The sequence below is a fragment of the Cetorhinus maximus genome, chromosome 11 (genome assembly GCF_964194155.1).
Source record: "Cetorhinus maximus chromosome 11, sCetMax3.hap1.1, whole genome shotgun sequence".
In the NCBI taxonomy this organism is placed as follows: domain Eukaryota; kingdom Metazoa; phylum Chordata; class Chondrichthyes; order Lamniformes; family Cetorhinidae; genus Cetorhinus; species Cetorhinus maximus.
Genome location: NC_135889.1, coordinates 123,601,842 through 123,625,586, shown reverse-complemented (window position 1 = coordinate 123,625,586; position 23,745 = coordinate 123,601,842). Strand labels below are relative to the sequence as shown.

Below are 23,745 nucleotides of genomic sequence, written 5' to 3'. Positions count from 1 at the left end.
CCGACTCACTCACTCACCGACTCACTCACCGACTCACTCACCGACTCACTCACTCACTCACTCAATGACTCACTCACCCACTCACTTACCCACTCACACACTCACCGACTCAATCACTCACTCACTTTAGACTCACTCACCGACTCACTCACTCACTCAATGCCTCATTCACCGATTCACCCACTCACTCACTGACTCACTCACTCACCGACTCACTCACTCACTCACAGACTAAATCACCGACTCACTCACCCACTCACTCACTGACTAACTCACTCACTCACTGGCTCACTCACTCACCGACTCACTCACTCAATCACTCACTCACCGACTCACTCACTCACTCACGCACTCACACTCACTCAATCATCGACTCACTCACTCACTGATTCACTCACCAACTCACTCACAGACTCACTCAACGACTCACTCACCGACTTACTCACCGAATCACTCACCGACTCACTCACTCACCGACTCACTCACTCACCGACTCACTCACTCACCGACTCACTCACCGACTCACTCACTCTGACTCACTCACTCACTCACCCACTCACCAACTCACCGACTCACTCAAACTCACTCAACAACTCAGTCACCGACTCACTCATTGACTCACTCACTCACCAACTCACTCACTCACTCACCGACTCACTCACCGACTCACTCACCGACTCACTCACCGACTCACTCACTGACTCACTCACTAATTCACCGACTCACTCACCGACTCTCTCACTCACCGACTCACTCACTCACCGACTCACTCACTCACTCACTCACTGACTCACCAACTCACTCATCGACTCAGTCACCGACTCACTCACTCACTCACTGACTCACTCACTCACTCACCGACTCACTCACTCATTCACCGACTCACTGACCGACTCACTCACCGACTCGCTCACTCACTTACTCACCAACTCACTCACTCACTCACCAACTCACTCACTGACTCACCGACTCACTCACCGACTCACTCACCGACTCACTCACCGACTCACTCACCGACTCACTCACTAATTCACCGAATCACTCACCGACTCACTCACTCACCGACTCACTCACTCACCGACTCACTCACTCACCGACTCACTCACTCACTCACCGACTCACTCACTCTGACTCACTCACTCACTCACCCACTCACCAACTCACCGACTCACTCAAACTCACTCAACGACTCAGTCACCGACTCACTCATTGACTCACTCACTCACCGACTCACTCACTCACCGACTCACTCACTCACCGACTCACTCACTCACTCACCCACTCACCGACTCACTCACTCACTGACTCACTCACCCACTAACTCACCCACCGACTCATCGACTCACTCACTCACTCACCGACTCACTCACCGACTTACTCACCGACTCACTCACCGACTCACTCACCGACTCACTCACCGACTCACCCACTCACCGACTCACTGACCGATTCACTCACTCACCAACTCACTCACTCACTAACTCACTCACTCATCGACTCACTCACTAACTCACTTACTCACTCACTCACCGACTCACTAACTCACTCACTCACTCACTGACTCACTCACTCACTAACTCACTTACTCACTCAATCACCGATGCACTCACTCACTAACTCACTCACTCACTAACTCACCGACTCACTCACCGAATCAGTCACTGACTCACTCATTGACTCACTCACTCACTCACCGACTCACTCACTCACTGAATTACTCACTCACTCACCGACTCACTCACTCACCGACTCACTCACTGACTCACTCACTCACAGACGCACTCACCGACACTCACTCACTGACTCACTCACTCACGCACTCACTCACCGAATCGCTGACCGACTCACTCACCGACTCATTCGCCGACTCACTCACTCACCGACTCACTCACTCACCAACTCACTCACCGACTCACTCACTCACTCAACGACTCACTCACCCACTAACTCACCCACTCACTCACCCACACTCACCAACTCACTCACTCACTCACTCTCACCGACTCACTCACTCACTCACTCTAGACTCACTCACCGACTCACTCACTCACTCACTCAATGCCTCATTCACCGATTCACCGACTCACTAACTGACTCACTCACTCACCGACTCACTCACAGACTAAATCACCGACTCACTCACCCACTCACTCACTGACATAACTCACTCACTCACTCGCTCAATCACTCACTTACCGACTCACTCACTCAATTTCTCACTCCCCGACTCACTCACTCACTCACAGACTCACACACTCACAGACTCACTCACTCACTCACCGACTCACTCACCGACACACTCACCGACTCACTCTCCAATGAACTCACTCACTAACTCACTCACGAACTCACTCACTCATTCACCGACTCACTCACTCACTCACAGACTAAATCACCGACTCACTCACCCACCCACTCACTGACTAACTCACTCACTCACTGACTCACTCACTCAATCACTCACTTACCGACTCACTCACTCAATCACTCACTCACTGACTCACTCACTCACTCACTCACAGACTCACTCACTCACAGACTCACTCACAGACTCACTCACTCACTCACCGACTCACTCACCGACTCACTCTCCAAATAACTCACTCACTAACTCACTCACTAACTCACTCACTAACTCACTCACTAACTCACTCACTCATTCACCGACTCACTCACTCACTGACTCACTCACTCACTGACTCCACGACTCACTCACTCATTCACCGACTCACTCACCGACTCACTCACCGACTCACTCACTCACCAACTCACTCACTAAGTCACTCACCAACTCACTCACCAACTCACTCACCAACTCACTCACCAAATCACTCACCAAATCACTCACTGCCTCACCGACTCACTCACCGAATCACTCACCGACTCACTCACTCATTCACCGACTCACTCACCGACTCACTCACCGACTAACTCACTCACTCACTCACTGACTCACCAACTCACTCATCGACTCAGTCACCGACTCACTCACTCACTCATCGACTCAGTCACCGACTCACTCACTCACTCACGGACTCACTCACTCACTCACTGACTCACTCACTCATTCACCGACTCACTCACCGACTCACTCACTGACTCACTCACCGACTCGCTCACTGACTCACTCACCAACTCACTCACTCACTCACAAACTCACTCACCAACTCACTCACTCACTCACCGACTTACTCACCGACTCACTCACCGACTCACTCACTAATTCACCGACTCACTCACTCACCGACTCACTCACTCACTCACTCACCAACTCACTCACCGACTCAGTCACCGACTCACTCACTCACTCACGGACCCACTCACTCACTCACCGAATCACTCACCGACTCACACACTCACCGACTCACTCACTCACCGACTCACTCACTCACTCACCGACTCACTCACTCTGACTCACTCACTCACTCCCACTCACCAACTCACTGACTCACTGAAACTCACTCAACGACTCACTCACCGACTCACTCATTGACTCACTCACTCACCGACTCACTCACTCACCGACTCACTCACTCACTCACCCACTCACCGACTCACTCACTCACTGACTCACTCACTCACCCACTCACCGACTCACTCGCTAACTCACTCACTCACCGACTCACTCACTCACCCACTCACTCATTCACCGACTCACTCACCGACTCAATCACTCACTGACTCATTCACCGACTTACACACTCACTCACTCACTGACTCACTCACCGACTCACTCACTAATTCACCGACTCACTCACTCACCGACTCACTCACTCACTCACTGACTCACCAACTCACTCATCGACTCAGTCACCGACTCACTCACTCACTCACGGACCCACTCACTCACTCACCGAATCACTCACCGACTCACTCACTCACCGACTCACTCACTCACGGACCCACTCACTCACTCACCGAATCACTCACCGACTCACTCACTCACCGACTCACGCACTCACCGACTCACTCACTCACCGACTCACTCACTCACTGACTCACCCACTCACCGACTCACTCACCGACTCACTCTCCCACTAACTCACTCACTCACACAATCACCGACTCACTCACTCTAGACTCACTCACCCACTCACACCCACTCACCGACTCACTCTCCCACTAACTCACTCACTCACTCTAGACTCACCCACTCACTCACTTACTCTAGACTCACTCACCTACTCACACTCACCGACTCACTCTCCCACTAACTCACTCACTCACTCACACACTCACCGACTCACTCACTCACTCAATGCCTCATTCACCGATTCACCGACTCACTAACTGACTCACTCACTCACCGACTCACTCACTCACAGACTAAATCACCGACTCACTCACCCACTCACTCACTGACATAACTCACTCACTCACTCACTCAATCACTCACTTACCGACTCACTCACTCAATTTCTCACTCCCCGACTCACTCACTCACTCACAGACTCACACACTCACAGACTCACTCACTCACTCACCGACTCACTCACCGACACACTCACCGACTCACTCTCCAATGAACTCACTCACTAACTCACTCACGAACTCACTCACTCATTCACCGACTCACTCACTCACTCACAGACTAAATCACCGACTCACTCACCCACCCACTCACTGACTAACTCACTCACTCACTGACTCACTCACTCAATCACTCACTTACCGACTCACTCACTCAATCACTCACTCACTGACTCACTCACTCACTCACAGACTCACTCACTCACAGACTCACTCACTCACAGACTCACTCACTCACAGACTCACTCACTCACTCACCGACTCACTCACCGACTCACTCTCCAAATAACTCACTCACTAACTCACTCACTAACTCACTCACTAACTCACTCACTAACTCACTCACTCATTCACCGACTCACTCACTCACTGACTCACTCACTCACTGACTCCACGACTCACTCACTCATTCACCGACTCACTCACCGACTCACTCACCGACTCACTCACTCACCAACTCACTCACTAAGTCACTCACCAACTCACTCACCAACTCACTCACCAAATCACTCACCAAATCACTCACTGCCTCACCGACTCACTCACCGAATCACTCACCGACTCACTCACTCATTCACCGACTCACTCACCGACTAACTCACTCACTCACTCACTGACTCACCAACTCACTCATCGACTCAGTCACCGACTCACTCACTCACTCATCGACTCAGTCACCGACTCACTTACTCACTCACGGACTCACTCACTCACTCACCGACTCACTCACTCATTCACCGACTCACTCACCGACTCACTCACTGACTCACTCACCGACTCGCTCACTGACTCACTCACTCACTCACCAACTCACTCACTCACTCACCGACTCACTCACCGACTCACTCACCGACTCACTCACTAATTCTCCGACTCACTCACTCACCGACTCACTCACCGACTCACTCACCGACTCACTCACTCACTGACTCACCAACTCACTCATCGACTCAGTCACCGACTCACTCACTCACTCACGGACCCACTCACTCACTCACCGAATCACTCACCGACTCACTCACTCACCGACTCACTCACTCACCGACTCACTCACTCACTCACCGACTCACTCACTCTGACTCACTCACTCACTCCCACTCACCAACTCACTGACTCACTGAAACTCACTCAACGACTCACTCACCGACTCACTCATTGACTCACTCACTCACCGACTCACTCACTCACCGACTCACTCACTCACTCACCCACTCACCGACTCACTCACTCACTGACTCACTCACTCACCCACTCACCGACTCACTCGCTAACTCACTCACTCACCGACTCACTCACTCACCCACTCACTCATTCACCGACTCACTCACCGACTCAATCACTCACTGACTCATTCACCGACTTACACACTCACTCACTCACTGACTCACTCACCGACTCACTCACTAATTCACCGACTCACTCACTCACCGACTCACTCACCGACTCACTCACTCACTCACTGACTCACCAACTCACTCATCGACTCAGTCACCGACTCACTCACTCACCGACTCACTCATTCACCGACTCACTCACTCACTCACCCACTCACCGACTCACTCACTCACTGACTCACTTACTCACTCACTGACTAACTCACTCACTCACTGACTCACCGACTCACTCACTCAACGACTGACTCACCCACTCACACACTCACCGACTCACACACTCACTCACTCTAGACTCACTCACCAACTCACTCCCCGACTCACTCACTCACTCACTCAATGCCTCATTCACACTCACAGGCTAAATCACCGACTCACTCACGCACTCACTCACTGACTAACTCACTCACTCACTCACTGACTCACTCACTCACTCACCGACTCACTCACTCAATCACTCACTCACCGACTCACTCACTCACTCACTCACAGACTCACTCACTCACTCACAGACTCACTCACTCACAGACTCACTCACTCACCGACTCACTCACTCACTCTAGACTCACTCACCCACGCACTCACCCACTCACCAACTCACTCACCGACTCACTCTCCCACTAACTCACTCACTCACTCACACAATCACCGACTCACTCACTCACTCACTCTAGACTCACTCACCCACTCACACCCACTCACCGACTCACTCTCCCACTAACTCACTCACTCACTCTAGACTCACCCACTCACTCACTTACTCTAGACTCACTCACCTACTCACACTCACCGACTCATTCACCGACTCACTCACTCACTCACCGACTCACTCACCGACTCACTCACTCACTCACTCACTCACTCACTCACCGACTCACTCACTCACTCTAGACTCACTCACCGACTCACTCACTCACTCAATGCCTCATTCACCGATTCACTCACACTCACTGACTCACTCACTCACCAACTCACTCACTCAACCACAGACTAAATCACCGACTCACCCACTCACTCACTGACTCACTCACTCACTGACTCACACTCACTCACCGACTCACTCACTCAATCACTCACTCGACGACTCTCACTCACTCACAGACTCACTCACTCACCGACTCACTCACTCACTCTGACTCAACGACTCACTCACCGACTCACTCACCAACACACTCACTCATTCACCGACTCACTCACCGACTCACTCACTCACTCACCAATTCACTCACTCACTCACCAACTCACTCACCGACTCACTCACTCACCGACTTACACACCGACTCACTCACTCACTCTGACTCACTCACCGACTCACTCACTCACTCACCGACACACTCACCGACTCACTCACCCACTCACTCACCGACTCACTCACCGACTCACTCACCGACTCACTCACTCACTCACCAACTCACTCACTCACCGACACACTAACCGACTCACTCACTCACCGACTCACTCACCCACTCACTCACTTACCGACTCACTTACACACTGACTCACTCGCCCACTCACTCACCGACTCACTCACTCACCGACACACTCACCCACTCACTCACTCACCGACTCACTCACTCACCGACTCACTCACCGACTCACTCACCCACTCACTCAGCCACTCACTCACTGACTCATTCACCGATTCACTCACTCACTCACTCACTGACTCACTCACTCACTCACCGACTCACTCACTCACTCAATGCCTCATTCACCGATTCACTCACACTCACTGACTCACTCACTCACCAACTCACTCACTCACCCACAGACTAAATCACCGACTCACCCACTCACTCACTGACTCACTCACTCACTGACTCACACTCACTCACCGACTCACTCACTCAATCACTCACTCGACGACTCTCACTCACTCACAGACTCACTCACTCACCGACTCACTCACTCACTCTGACTCAACGACTCACTCACCGACTCACTCACCAACACACTCACTCATTCACCGACTCACTCACCGACTCACTCACTCACTCACCAATTCACTCACTCACTCACCAACTCACTCACCGACTCACTCACTCACCGACTTACACACCGACTCACTCACTCACTCTGACTCACTCACCGACTCACTCACTCACTCACCGACACACTCACCGACTCACTCACCCACTCACTCACCGACTCACTCACCGACTCACTCACTCACTCACCAACTCACTCACTCACCGACACACTAACCGACTCACTCACTCACCGACTCACTCACCCACTCACTCACTTACCGACTCACTTACACACTGACTCACTCGCCCACTCACTCACCGACTCACTCACTCACCGACACACTCACCCACTCACTCACTCACCGACTCACTCACTCACCGACTCACTCACCGACTCACTCACCCACTCACTCAGCCACTCACTCACTGACTCATTCACCGATTCACTCACTCACTCACTCACTGACTCACTCACTCACTCACCGACTCACACTCACTGACTCACTCACTCAACGACTCACTCACTCACTGACTCACTCACCCACTCACTCACTGACTCACTCACTCATCACCGACACACTCAACGACTCACTCACCCACTCACCCACTCACCCACTCACTCACTCACCGACTCACTCACTCACCGACTCACTCACCCACTGACTCAGCCACTCACTCACTGACTCATTCACCGATTCACTCACTCACTCACTCACTGACTCACTCACTCACTCACCGACTCACTCACTCACTCAATGCCTCATTCACCGATTCACTCACACTCACTGACTCACTCACTCACCAACTCACTCACTCACCCACAGACTAAATCACCGACTCACCCACTCACTCACTGACTCACTCACTCACTGACTCACACTCACTCACCGACTCACTCACTCAATCACTCACTCGACGACTCTCACTCACTCACAGACTCACTCACTCACCGACTCACTCACTCACTCTGACTCAACGACTCACTCACCGACTCACTCACCAACACACTCACTCATTCACCGACTCACTCACCGACTCACTCACTCACTCACCAATTCACTCACTCACTCACCAACTCACTCACCGACTCACTCACTCACCGACTTACACACCGACTCACTCACTCACTCTGACTCACTCACCGACTCACTCACTCACTCACCGACACACTCACCGACTCACTCACCCACTCACTCACCGACTCACTCACCGACTCACTCACTCACTCACCAACTCACTCACTCACCGACACACTAACCGACTCACTCACTCACCGACTCACTCACCCACTCACTCACTTACCGACTCACTTACACACTGACTCACTCGCCCACTCACTCACCGACTCACTCACTCACTCACCGACACACTCACCCACTCACTCACTCACCGACTCACTCACTCACCGACTCACTCACCGACTCACTCACCCACTCACTCAGCCACTCACTCACTGACTCATTCACCGATTCACTCACTCACTCACTCACTGACTCACTCACTCACTCACCGACTCACACTCACTGACTCACTCACTCAACGACTCACTCACTCACTGACTCACTCACTCACTCACTGACTCACTCACTCACCGACTCACTCACTAACTCACCGACTCACTCACCGACTCACTCACTCACCGACTCATTCACTCACGGACTCACTCACTCACCTACTCACTCACTTACGTTCTCACTCACGCACTCACTCACCGACTCACTCACTCACTCACCGACTCACTCACTCACTCACTGACTCACTAACTCACTCACTCACTCACTCACTCACGGACTCACTCACGCACTCACCGACTCACTCACTGAATCACTCACTCACCAACTCACTCACTCACTCACCGACTCACTCACCGACTCACTCACCGACTCACTCACCGACTCACTCACTAATTCCCCGACTCACTCACTCACCGACTCACTCACCGACTCACTCACTCACTCACTGACTCACCAACTCACTCATCGACTCAGTCACCGACTCACTCACTCACTCACGGACCCACTCACACTCACCGAATCACTCACCGACTCACTCACTCACCGACTCACTCACTCACCGACTCACTCACTCACTCACCGACTCACTCACTCTGACTCACTCACTCACTCCCACTCACCAACTCACCGACTCACTGAAACTCACTCAACGACTCACTCACCGACTCACTCACTCACCGACTCACTCACTCACTCACCCACTCACCGACTCACTCAGTCACTGACTCACTCACTCACTCACCCACTCACCGACTCACTCGCTAACTCACTCACTCACCGACTCACTCACTCACCCACTCATTCACCGACTCACTCACCGACTCAATCACTCACTGACTCATTCACCGATTTACACACTCACTCACTCACTGACTCACTCACCGACTCATTCACCGACTCACTCACCGACTCACTCACTCACTCACTCACAGACTCAATCACCTACTCACTCACCGACTCACACTCACTCACCAACTCACTCACTCAGTCACTTACCAACTCAGTCACCAACTCACTCACTCACTCACCGACTCACTCACTCATTCACCGACTCACTCACCGACTCACTCACTCACCGACTCACTCACTCACTCACTGACTCACCAACTCACTCACCGACTCACTCACCGACTCACTCACCAACTCACTCACTCACGGACTCACTCACCGACTCACTCACTTACCTACTCAATCACTCACCGACTCACTCACTGACTCACTCACCGACTCACTCACCGACTCACTCACCGACTCACTCACTCACTCACTGACTCACTCACTCACAGACTCACTCACTCACCGACTCACTCACTCACTCTAGACTCACTCACCCACGCACTCACCCACTCACCAACTCACTCACCGACTCACTCTCCCACTAACTCACTCACTCACTCACACAATCACCGACTCACTCACTCACTCACTCTAGACTCACTCACCCACTCACACCCACTCACCGACTCACTCTCCCACTAACTCACTCACTCACTCTAGACTCACCCACTCACTCACTTACTCTAGACTCACTCACCTACTCACACTCACCGACTCATTCACCGACTCACTCACTCACTCACCGACTCACTCACCGACTCACTCACTCACTCACTCACTCACTCACCGACTCACTCACTCACTCTAGACTCACTCACCGACTCACTCACTCACTCAATGCCTCATTCACCGATTCACTCACACTCACTGACTCACTCACTCACCAACTCACTCACTCACCCACAGACTAAATCACCGACTCACCCACTCACTCACTGACTCACACTCACTCACCGACTCACTCACTCAATCACTCACTCGACGACTCTCACTCACTCACAGACTCACTCACTCACCGACTCACTCACTCACTCTGACTCAACGACTCACTCACCGACTCACTCACCAACACACTCACTCATTCACCGACTCACTCACCGACTCACTCACTCACTCACCAATTCACTCACTCACTCACCAACTCACTCACCGACTCACTCACTCACCGACTTACACACCGACTCACTCACTCACTCTGACTCACTCACCGACTCACTCACTCACTCACCGACACACTCACCGACTCACTCACCCACTCACTCACCGACTCACTCACCGACTCACTCACTCACTCACCAACTCACTCACTCACCGACACACTAACCGACTCACTCACTCACCGACTCACTCACCCACTCACTCACTTACCGACTCACTTACACACTGACTCACTCGCCCACTCACTCACCGACTCACTCACTCACTCACCGACACACTCACCCACTCACTCACTCACCGACTCACTCACTCACCGACTCACTCACCGACTCACTCACCCACTCACTCAGCCACTCACTCACTGACTCATTCACCGATTCACTCACTCACTCACTCACTGACTCACTCACTCACCGACTCACACTCACTGACTCACTCACTCAACGACTCACTCACTCACTGACTCACTCACTCACTCACTGACTCACTCACTCACCGACTCACTCACCGACTCACTCACTCACCGACTCACTCACTCACCGACTCACTCACCGACTCACTCACTCACTCACTGACTCACCAACTCACTCACCGACTCACTCACCGACTCACTCACCAACTCACTCACTCACGGACTCACTCACCGACTCACTCACTTACCTACTCAATCACTCACCGACTCACTCACTGACTCACTCACCGACTCACTCACTGACTCACTCACCGACTCACTCACTCACTCACTGACTCACTCACTCACTAACTCACTCACTCACTCACTAACTCACTTACTCACTCACCGACTCACTAACTCACTCACTCACTGACTCACTCACTCACTAACTCAGTTACTCACTCAATCACCGAAGCACTCACTCACTAACTCACTCACTCACTAACTCACTCACTAACTCACCGACTCACTCACCGACTCACTCACCGAATCAGTCACTGATTCACTCATCGACTCACTCACTCACCGACTCACTCACTCACTGACTTACTCACTCACTCACCGACTCACTCACTCACCGACTCACTCTGACTCACTCACTCACCGACACTCACCGATACTCACCGATACTCACTCACTGACTCACTCACTCACTAACTCACTTACTCACTCAATCACCGATGCACTCACTCACTAACTCACTCACTCACTAACTCACTCACTAACTCACCGACTCACTCACCGACTCACTCACCGAATCAGTCACTGACTCACTCATTGACTCACTCACTCACTCACCGACTCACTCACTCACTGAATTGCTCACTCACTCACCGACTCACTCACTCACCGACTCACTCACTGACGCACTCACTCACCGACGCACTCACCGACACTCACTCACTGACTCACTCACTCACGCACTCACTCACTGAATCGCTGACCGACTCACTCACCGACTCATTCGCCGACTCACTCACTCACCGACTCACTCACTCACCGACTCACTCACCGACTCACTCACTCACTCAACGACTCACTCACCCACTCACTCACCCACACTCACCAACTCACTCACTCACTCTCACCGACTCACTCACTCACTCACTCTAGACTCACTCACCGACTCACTCACTCACTCACTCACTCAATGCCTCATTCACCGATTCACTCACTCACTCACTGAATCACTCACTCACCAACTCAATCACTCTCACCGACTCACTCACCGACTCACTCACCGACTCACTCACTAATTCACCGACTCACTCACTCACCGACTCACTCACCGACTCACTCGCCCACTCACTCACTGACATAACTCACTCACTCACTCAATCACTCACTTACCGACTCACTCACTCAATTTCTCACTCCCCGACTCACTCACTCACTCACAGACTCACACACTCACAGACTCACTCACTCACTCACCGACTCACTCACCGACACACTCACCGACTCACTCTCCAAATAACTCACTCACTAACTCACTCACGAACTCACGCACTCATTCACCGACTCACTCACTCACTCACAGACTAAATCACCGACTCACTCACCCACCCACTCACTGACTAACTCACTCACTCACTGACTCACTCACTCAATCACTCACTTACCGACTCACTCACTCAATCACTCACTCACCGACTCACTCACTCACTCACAGACTCACTCACTCACAGACTCACTCACTCACAGACTCACTCACTCACTCACCGACTCACTCACCGACTCACTCACCGACTCACTCACCGACTCACTCTCCAAATAACTCACTCACTAACTCACTCACTAACTCACTCACTCATTCACCGACTCACTCACTCACTCACAGACTCAATCACCGACTCACTCACCCACTCACTCACTGACTAACTCACTCACTCACTCACCGACTCACTCACTCAACGACTGACTCACCCACTCACACACTCACCGACTCACACACTCACTCACTCTAGACTCACTCACCAACTCACTCACCGACTCACTCACTCACTCACTCAATGCCTCATTCACTCACTCACAGGCTAAATCACCGACTCACTCACGCACTCACTCACTGACTAACTCACTCACTCACTCACTGACTCACTCACTCACTCACCGACTCACTCACTCAATCACTCACTCACTCACTCACAGACTCACTCACTCACTCACAGACTCACTCACTCACAGACTCACTCACTCACCGACTCACTCACTCACTCTAGACTCACTCACCCACGCACTCACCCACTCACCGACTCACTCACTGACTCACTCTCCCACTAACTCACTCACTCACTCACACAATCACCGACTCACTCACTCACCCACTCACACCCACTCACCGACTCACTCTCCCACTAACTCACTCACTCTAGACTCACCCACTCACTCACTTACTCTAGACTCACTCACCTACTCACACTCACCGACTCACTCTCCCACTAACTCACTCACTCACTCACACACTCACCGACTCACTCACTCACTCAGTCAACGACTCACTCACCGACTCACTCACTCACTCAATGCCTCATTCACCGATTCACTCACACTCACTCACTCACCAACTCACTCACTCACCCACAGACTAAATCACCGACTCACCCACTCACTCACTGACTAACTCACTCACTCACTGACTCACACTCACTCACCGACTCACTCACTCAATCACTCACTCAACGACTCTCACTCACTCACAGACTCACTCACTCACCGACTCACTCACTCACTCTGACTCAACGACTCACTCACCGACTCACTCACCAACACACTCACTCATTCACCGACTCACTCACCGACTCACTCACTCACCAATTCACTCACTCACTCACCAACTCACTCACCGACTCACTCACTCACCGACTTACACACCGACTCACTCACTCACTCTGACTCACTCACCGACTCACTCACTCACTCACCGACACACTCACCGACTCACTCACCCACTCACTCACCGACTCACTCACTCACTCACCAACCCACTCACTCACCGACACACTAACCGACTCACTCACTCACCGACTCACTCAACCACTCACTCACTTACCGACTCACTTACTCACTGACTCACTCGCCCACTCACTCACCGACTCACTCACTCACTCACCGACACACTCACCCACTCACTCACTCACCGACTCACTCACCAACTCACTCACCCACTCACTCAGCCACTCACTCACTGACTCACCGACTCACACACTCACTGATTCACTCACTCACCGACTCACTCTCTCACCGACTCACTCACTCACTCACTGACTCACTCACTCACCGACTCACTCACTAACTCACCGACTCACTCACCGACTCACTCACTCACCGACTCATTCACTCACGGACTCACTCACTCACCTACTCACTCACTTACGTTCTCACTCACGCACTCACTCACCGACTCACTCACTCACTCACCGACTCACTCACTCACTCACCGACTCACTAACTCACTCACTCACTCACTCACTCATGGACTCACTCACGCACTCACCGACTCACTCACGCACTCACCGACTCACTCACTGAATCGCTCACTCAACGACTCACTCACTCACTCACCGACTCATTCACCGACTCACTCACTCACTCACCGACTCACTCATCGACTTAATCACTCACTAACTCACTCACTCACTGACTCACTCACTCACTCACCGACTCACTGACTAACTCACTCACCCACTCACTCACTCACCCATTCACTCACCCACTCACTCACCGGCTCACTCACTCACTCAATCACCGACTCACTCACACTCACCGACTCAGTCACCGACTCAATCACTCACTAACTCACTCACTAACTCACGCACTAACTCACTAACTCACTCACTCACTGACTAACTCACTCACTCACTCAGTCACTGACTCACTCACTCACTCACCGACTCACTCACTTAATCACTGACTCACCGACTCACTCACCGACTCATTCACTCACTCACCGACTCGCTCACTCACTAACTCACTCATTCACTCACTCACTCACCGACTCACTCACTCACTCACCGACTCACTCAGTCACTACCTGACTCACAAACTCACTCACTCACTCACCGACTCACTCACTTATTCAATCACTCACTCACTCAGCGACTCACTCACTCACTGACTCACTCACTAACTCACCGACTCACTCACCGACTCACTCACTCACCGACTCATTCACTCACCGACTCACTCACTCACCGACTCACTCACTTACGTTCTCACTCACGAACTCACTCACCGACTCACTCACTCACTCACTCACTCACCGACTCACTCACTCACTCACCGACTCACCCACTCACTCACCGACTCACCAACACACTCACTCACTGACTCACTGTCTCACCGACTCACTCACCGACTCATCACAGACTCATTCAATCACTCACTGACTCACTCACTGACTCAATCAGCGACTCACTCACCGACTCACTCACCGACTCACTCACTCACTCACCGACTCACTCACTCACTCACTCACTTACTCACCCACCCACTCACTCACCGACTCACTCACTCACTGACTCACTCAGTCACTCACCGATTGACTCACTCACTGACTCACTCACCGACTCACTCTCACTGACTCACCGACTCACTCACTCACTCACCGACTCACTCACCCACTCACTCATCAACTCACTCACCCACTCACACACCCACTCACTCACCCACTCACTCACTGACTCAATAACTCACTCATTCACTGACTCACTCACTCTGACTCACTCACCGACTCACTCACTCACCGACTCACTCACCCACTAACTCACCCACCGACTCACCGACTCACTCACTCACTCACTCACCGACTCACTCACTCACTCACCGACTCACTCACTCACTCACCGACACTCACTCACCGACTCACTCACCGACTCACTCACTCACTCACCGACTCACTCACTCACTAACTCACTCACTCATCGACTCACTCACTCACTAACTCACTTACTCACTCACTCACCGACTCACTAACTCACTCACTCACTGACTCACTCACTCACTAACTCACTCAATCACCGACGCACTCACTCACTAACTCACTCACTCACTCACTAACTCACTAACTCACTCACTAACTCACCGACACACTCACCCACTCACTCACTCACCGACTCACTCACTCACTCACTCAGCCACTCACTCAGCCACTCACTCACTGACTCATTCACCGATTCACTCACTCACTCACTCACTCACTGACTCACTCACTCACCGACTCACACACTCACTCACTCACTGACTCACTCACTCACAGACTCACTCACTCACCGACTCTCTCACTCACTCACTGACTCACTCACTCACCGACTCACTCACTAACTCACCGACTCACTCACCGACTCACTCACTCACTGACTCATTCACTCACGGACTCACTCACTCACCTACTCACTCACTTACGTTCTCACTCACGCACTCACTCACCGACTCACTCACTCACTCACTCACCGACTCACTCACTCAATCACTGACTCACTAACTCACTCACTCACTCACTCACTCACGGACTCACTCACGCACTCACCGACTCACTCACTGAATCACTCACTCAACGACTCACTCACTCACTCACTGACTCATTCACCGACTCACTCACTCACTCACTCACTCACCCACTCACTCACTCACCAACTCACTCACCCACTGACTCAGCCACTCACCGATTCACTCACTCACTCACTCACCGACTCACTCACCGACTCACTCACCGACTCACTCATTCACTAACTCACTCACCGACTCACTCACTCACTAACTCACCGACTCACTCACTCACTAACTCACTCACTCACCGACTCACTAACTCACTAACTCACCGACTCACTCACTCACTCACTCACCGACTCACTCACTCACTCATTCACTCACCGACTCACTCACTCACTCACCGACTCACTCTCTCACTCACCCACTCACTCACTCACCCACTCACTCACTCACCCACTCACACTCACTCACCCACTCACTCACTCACTCACCCACTGACTCAGCCACTCACCGACTCTCTCACTCACTCACCAAATCACTCACTGACTCACTCACTCACTCACACCCACTCACTCACTCACTCACCCACCCACTCACCCACCCACTCACCGACTCACTCACTGACTCACCGACTCACCGACTCACTCACACTCACCGACTCACTCACCGACTCAATCACTCACTAACTCACTGACTAACTCACACACTCACCGACTCACTCAATCATTCACTCACCGACTCACTCACCGACTCACTCACTCACCGACTCACTCACTCACTCACCGACTCACTCACTCACTGACTCACTCACTGACTCACTCTCACGAACTCACGAACTCACTCACTCACTCACCGACTCACTCACTAACTCACTCACTCACTCACTCACCGACTCACTCACTCACTCTCTCACCGACTCACTCACTCACTCACAGACTAAATCACCGACTCAGTCACCCACTCACTCACTGACTAACTCACTCACTCACTCACTGACTCACTCACTCAATCACTCACTCACCGACTCACTCACTCACTCATAGACTTACTCACTCACTCACCGACACACTCACCGACTCACTCACCAACTCACTCTCCCACTAACTCAGTCACTAACTCACTCACCCACTCACTCACTCACTCACTCACTGACTCACTCACCGACTCACTCACTCACCCACTCACTCACTCACCGACTCACTCACTCACCGACTCACTCACTCACTGACTCACGCACTCACTGACTCACTCACTCACCGACTCACTCACTCACTGACTCACTCACTCACTGACTCACCCACTCACTCACTGAATTATTCTCCGATTCACTCATTCACTCACTGACTCACTCACTCACCGACTCACTCACTCACTCACCGACTCACTCACTCACACAGACTCAATGACCGATTCACTCACACACTCACTCACTCTCACTCACCGACTCACTCACTCACACTCACCGACTCACTCAACGACTCACTGACCCACTCACTCACCCACTAACTCACTCATTCAGACACTCACCGACTGAATGACTCACTCACTCACCGACTCACTCACCGACTCACTCACTCACTCACTCACCGACTCACTCTCTCACTCACCCACTCACTCACTCACCCACTCACTCACTCACCCACTCACTCACTCACTCACCCACTCACTCACTCACCCACTGACTCAGCCACTCACCGACTCTCTCACTCACTCACCAAATCACTCACTGACTCACTCACTCACTCACACCCACTCACTCACTCACTCACCCACTCACCCACCCACTCACCGACTCACCGACTCACTCAAACTCACCAACTCACTCACCGACTCAATCACTCACTAACTCACTGACTAACTCACACACTCACCGACTCACTCAATCATTCACTCACCGACTCACTCACCGACTCACTCACTCACCGACTCACTCACTCACTCACCGACTCACTCACTCACTACCTCATTCATTACCTCACTCACTCACTCACCGACGCATTCATTAACTCACTCACTCACTCACCGACTCACTGACTCACTCACTGATTCACCGACTCACTCACCGATTCACTCACCGACTCACTCACTCACTCACTTACGAACTCACTCACTCATTCACGCACGCACTCACACGCACTCACTCAATCAAGCACTCACTGACGCACTCACTGATGCACTCACTCACTCACTCACTGACTCACTCACCGACTCACTCACTCACTCACTCACACACCGACTCACTCATTCACTAACTCACTCACTGACTCACTCACCCACTAACTCACTCACCGACTCACTCACTCACTAACTCACTCACTCAATCACCGACTCACTCACTCACTCACCAACTCACCGACTCACTCACCGACTCACTCACTCACTCACCGACTCACTCACTCACTGACTCACTCACTGACTCACTCTCACGAACTCACGAACTCACTCACTCACTCACCGACTCACTCACTAACTCACTCACTCACTCACTCACTCACTCACTCACCGACTCACTCACTCACTCTCTCACCGACTCACTCACTCACTCACAGACTAAATCACCGACTCAGTCACCCACTCACTCACTGACTAACTCACTCACTCACTCACTGACTCTCTCACTCAATCACTCACTCACCGACTCACTCACTCACTCATAGACTTACTCACTCACTCACCGACACACTCACCGACTCACTCACCAACTCACTCTCCCACTAACTCAGTCACTAACTCACTCACCCACTCACTCACTCACTCACTGACTCACTCACCGACTCACTCACTCACCCACTCACTCACTCACCGACTCACTCACTCACCGACTCACTCACTCACTGACTCACGCACTCACTGACTCACTCACTCACCGACTCACTCACTCACTGACTCACTCACTCACTGACTCACCCACTCACTCACTGACTTATTCTCCGATTCACTCATTCACTCACTGACTCACTCACTCACCGACTCACTCACTCACTCACCGACTCACTCACTCACACAGACTCAATGACCGATTCACTCACACACTCACTCACTCTCACTCACCGACTCACTCACTCACACTCACCGACTCACTCAACGACTCACTGACCCACTCACTCACCCACTAACTCACTCATTCAGACACTCACTGACTGAATGACTCACTCACTCACCGACTCACTCACCGACTCACTCACTCACTCACTCAATCACCGACTCACTCACTCAGACTAAATCACCGACTCACTCACCCACTCACTCACTGACTAACTCACTCATTCACTCACTGACTCACGCACTCACTCACCGACTCACTCACTCACCGACTCACTCACTCACTCACTCACTCACTCACTCACACTCACCGACTCACTCACTCACCGACTCACACACTCACTCACTCACCGACTCACTCACTCACTCACTCACAGACTAAATCACCGACTCAGTCACCCACTCACTCACTGACTAACTCACTCACTCACTCACTGACTCACTCACTCAATCACTCACTCACCGACTCACTCACTCACTCACTCATAGACTTACTCACTCACTCACTCACTCACCGACACACTCACTGACTCACTCACCAACTCACTCTCCCACTAACTCAGTCACTAACTCACTCACTCACTCACTCACCGAGTCACTCACTCACTCACAGACTCACTCACCGACTCACTCACTCACCCACTCACTCACTCACCGACTCACTCACTCACTGACTCACGCACTCACTGACTCACTCACCGACTAACTCACCCACTAACTCACTGACTTATTCTCCGATTCACTCATTCACTCACTGACTCACTCACTCACCGACTCACTCACAGTCACTTACTCACCGACTCACTCACCGACTCACTCACCGACTCACTCACCGACTCACTCACTCACCGACTCACTCACTCACCGACTCACTCACCGACTCACTCACTCACTAACTCACTCACTCACTAACTCACTTACTCACTCACTCACCGACTCACTAACTCACTCACTCGCTGACTCACTCACTCACTAACTCAGTTACTCAGTTACTCACTCAATCACCGACGCACTAACTCACTAACTCACTCACTCACTCACCGACTCACTCACCGAATCAGTCACTGACTCACTCATCGACTCACTCACTCACTCACTCACTCACCGACTCACTCACTCACTGACTTACTCACTCACTCACCGACTCACTCACTCACCGACTCACTCACTGACTCACTCACTCACCGAGTCACTCACCGACTCACTCACCGATACTCACTCACTGACTCACTCACTCACGCACTCACTCACCGAATCGCTGACCAACTCACTCACCGACTCACTCGCCGACTCACTCACTCACCGACTCACTCACCGACTCACTCACCGACTCACTCACTCACTCACTCAATGACTCACTCACCCACTCACTTACCCACTCACACACTCACCGACTCAATCACTCACTCACTTTAGACTCACTCACCGACTCACTCACTCACTCAATGCCTCATTCACCGATTCACCCACTCACTCACTGACTCACTCACTCACCGACTCACTCACTCACTCACAGACTAAATCACCGACTCACTCACCCACTCACTCACTGACTAACTCACTCACTCACTGGCTCACTCACTCACCGACTCACTCACTCAATCACTCACTCACCGACTCACTCACTCACTCACGCACTCACACTCACTCAATCATCGACTCACTCACTCACTGATTCACTCACCAACTCACTCACAGACTCACTCAACGACTCACTCACCGACTTACTCACCGAATCACTCACCGACTCACTCACTCACCGACTCACTCACTCACCGACTCACTCACTCACCGACTCACTCACCGACTCACTCACTCTGACTCACTCACTCACTCACCCACTCACCAACTCACCGACTCACTCAAACTCACTCAACGACTCAGTCACCGACTCACTCATTGACTCACTCACTCACCAACTCACTCACTCACTCACCGACTCACTCACCGACTCACTCACCGACTCACTCACCGACTCACTCACTGACTCACTCACTAATTCACCGACTCACTCACCGACTCTCTCACTCACCGACTCACTCACTCACCGACTCACTCACTCACTCACTCACTGACTCACCAACTCACTCATCGACTCAGTCACCGACTCACTCACTCACTCACTGACTCACTCACTCACTCACCGACTCACTCACTCACTGACTCACGCACTCACTGACTCACTCACCGACTAACTCACCCACTAACTCACTGACTTATTCTCCGATTCACTCATTCACTCACTGACTCACTCACTCACCGACTCACTCACTCACTCACTTACTCACCGACTCACTCACCGACTCACTCACCGACTCACTCACCGACTCACTCACTCACCGACTCACTCACTCACCGACTCACTCACCGACTCACTCACTCACTAACTCACTCACTCACTAACTCACTTACTCACTCACTCACCGACTCACTAACTCACTCACTCGCTGACTCACTCACTCACTACCTCAGTTACTCAGTTACTCACTCAATCACCGACGCACTAACTCACTAACTCACTCACTCACTGACTCACTCACCGAATCAGTCACTGACTCACTCATCGACTCACTCACTCACTCACTCACCGACTCACTCACTCACTGACTTACTCACTCACTCACCGACTCACTCACTCACCGACTCACTCACTGACTCACTCACTCACCGAGTCACTCACCGACTCACTCACCGATACTCACTCACTGACTCACTCACTCACGCACTCACTCACCGAATCGCTGACCAACTCACTCACCGACTCACTCGCCGACTCACTCACTCACCGACTCACTCACCGACTCACTCACCGACTCACTCACTCACTCACTCAATGACTCACTCACCCACTCACTTACCCACTCACACACTCACCGACTCAATCACTCACTCACTTTAGACTCACTCACCGACTCACTCACTCACTCAATGCCTCATTCACCGATTCACCCACTCACTCACTGACTCACTCACTCACCGACTCACTCACTCACTCACAGACTAAATCACCGACTCACTCACCCACTCACTCACTGACTAACTCACTCACTCACTGGCTCACTCACTCACCGACTCACTCACTCAATCACTCACTCACCGACTCACTCACTCACTCACGCACTCACACTCACTCAATCATCGACTCACTCACTCACTGATTCACTCACCAACTCACTCACAGACTCACTCAACGACTCACTCACCGACTTACTCACCGAATCACTCACCGACTCACTCACTCACCGACTCACTCACTCACCGACTCACTCACTCACCGACTCACTCACCGACTCACTCACTCTGACTCACTCACTCACTCACCCACTCACCAACTCACCGACTCACTCAAACTCACTCAA

At 52.0% G+C, this 23,745-nt stretch overlaps 1 protein-coding gene across 1 annotated transcript in view; it reads right to left on the bottom strand.

The window, feature by feature from the left end:
• The window catches only part of spega (striated muscle enriched protein kinase a), a 1,124,881-nt gene that overhangs the window by 69,504 nt on the left and 1,031,632 nt on the right, over positions 1-23,745 (bottom strand). The window lies entirely within an intron of this gene.